At 44.6% G+C, this 2,399-nt stretch overlaps 1 pseudogene; it reads right to left on the bottom strand.

Moving 5' to 3' along the window:
* Positions 1–822: 822 nt before the first annotated feature.
* LOC140689149 (large ribosomal subunit protein eL29 pseudogene) lies at positions 823–1,442 on the bottom strand (annotated as a pseudogene).
* Between the last annotated feature and the right edge of the window lie 957 nt (positions 1,443–2,399).

The raw sequence follows: 2,399 nt of genomic DNA, 5'->3' as shown, positions 1-2,399 counted from the left end.
AGTTATACATATATACGTTCTTTTTCATTACAGGTTATTATAAGATATTGAATATAGTTCCCTGTGCTTACACAGTAGGATCTTCCTTGTTGTTTATTTTATACATAATAGTTTGTATCTGCTAATCCCAAGCTCCCAGTTTATCCCTCCCCCCACCTTTTCCCCTTGGGTAATCATAAGTTTATTTTCTATGTTTGTGAGTCTGTTTCTGTTTTGTAAATAAGTTCATTTGTGTCATTTAAAAAGTTCCACACATAAGTGATATCATATGGTATTTGTCTTTGTCTGAGTTACTTCATTTAGTATGATAATCTCTAAGTCCATCCGTGTTGCTGCAAACAGCATTATTTCATTCCTTTTTATGGCTGAGTAATATTCCAGTGTGTGTGTGTGTGTGTGTGTGTGTGTGTACACGTACACATACATACATATGTACATACATACCACATCTTCTTTATCCAGTCATCTGTTGATGGACATTTAAGTTGCTTCCGTTTCTTGGCTGCTATAAACATTGGGGTGCATTATCTTTTTGAATTAGAGTTTTCTCTGGATATATGCCCAGGAATGGGATTGCTGGATCATATTTTCTCCATTTTTGGTTTTTTAGGACCCTCCATACTGTCCTCCACAGTGGCTGCACCAATGTACATTCCTACCAGCAGTGCAGGAGGGCTCTCTATTCTCCACACCGTCTCCAACATTTATTATCTGTGCACTTTTTTTTTCTTTCCCTGCCTCAGGTTTGTTTGTACAAACAGCACAGGAGGTCATGAGCCCCGTGCAGACAGCAGCCCAGGGGTCACACCAGTCCTTCTATCTTCACAGCGACAGATAAAGGCCTCTACTCTGGACTTTCGTGGGGGCCTGTGTACCTTTGGGAGCCTGAGCTGGAGCCGGAGCCTTGGTCTGAGCCTTGGCCTTGGCCTTGGGCTGGCAGAGCCTGAGACCCCTAGCGATGTAGGCACGTTTCCCGAGCTTGGGGTGAGCAATGCAGGCAAGTGGACTGAGCGCGCGACTGTCGCCCTTTGGGATCGTGGGCTTGAGCTCCTTGGGCTTTCCAAGAGCCTTGACAGCCTCACACGTGCGCTCGTGGCCTTGGCGTTGTCGGCCTGCTTCCTCTTCAGGCCCTTCTTGCTGTGCTCCTTGGCAAAGCGCAAGTTCCTCGGGAACTTGGGGTCCACCCCCTTAGGAGATTCATATCGTTGTGATCGGGGCTTTTTTGATGCCATTTCCTTGCCATTTTTGGGACTGGTTTTATGCGGTGTGGTTCTTCAACTTGGCCTGTCTCCCATCGGGGCTGGCAGATCCCGAAGCCCCTGGGACCGGAAGAGAAAGAGTTGTTCTTGCACTTTTTAATGATGGCCATTCTGACCAGTGTGAGATGATACCTCATTGTAGTTTTGACTTGCATTTCTCTAACAGTTAGCGATGTGGGGCATCTTTTCATGTGCCTGCTGGCCATCTGTACATCTCCTTTGGAGAAATGTCTTATGACGATCTTCTGTTCATTTTCTCGGATGGATTTCTGCTGTTGTTTGTTATTGAGTTGTATGAGCTGCTTGCATATTCTGGAACTCAAGCCCTTGTCAGTCGCATTGTTTGCAAGTATTTTCTCCCAATTCATAGGTTGTCTTTTCATTTTGCTTATGGTTTCCTTTGTTGTGCAAAAGCTTATAAATTTGATTAGATCCCACGTGGTAAATGAGATTCTTCAGATGCATGCTCCTCCCTGAATTTGTTTTCTCTTTGTTAGACCCCAGAAGCAAGGCACAGTTGGGAAGTTATAAAAGAGTAAACAATTTTCTCCTGAGGCCAGAGATAATCAAGGAAAGACTTGAAATTAGCAGTTTTATCTTGGAGTGGTTTTGCCTCCGAGATGACATTTGGCAACATCTGGAGGCATTTTTGATTGTCACAACTGTTGGTAGTGGTTGGTGGGGGTGGGGTGAGGATGCTACAGGCATTTATTGGTTAGACCAGGTGTACTGCCAAACATCCTGCAATGCACAGAACAATCCCCACGACAAAGAATTATACAGTTCAAAATGTCTATAGTGCCAAGACTGTGCAACCCTGCCCCCGAATGAAGATGAATCTCAGGAGAACAGAGTTGGTGGCATGTGGCCCAGCTAGTCCCAATTTCCAAGAGATTTTCCTTCCGGGCTACCTTTGGAAGGTCTGGGTTTTTATTTCTATTGAGACAAGGTACATTTCCTTGCTCCAGTCTTAGGTAATAGGCACCCCTATTCCCAAGTCAGAGAAACCTCTTGGACTCTCGCCACTCTCCAAGCCATTAATACCAAATATTTATCGAGCTTATACTGGTCCTATAAACTAAACTGTGCAGTGGGGAGACAAAGAAATTGGAGATGACCCCCTTCTCAGAAATGATGGAA

This window comes from Vicugna pacos, chromosome 25 (genome assembly GCF_048564905.1).
Source record: "Vicugna pacos chromosome 25, VicPac4, whole genome shotgun sequence".
In the NCBI taxonomy this organism is placed as follows: domain Eukaryota; kingdom Metazoa; phylum Chordata; class Mammalia; order Artiodactyla; family Camelidae; genus Vicugna; species Vicugna pacos.
The sequence above is the reverse complement of the archived record's forward strand: the minus strand, read 5'-3'. Positions and strand labels throughout refer to the sequence as shown.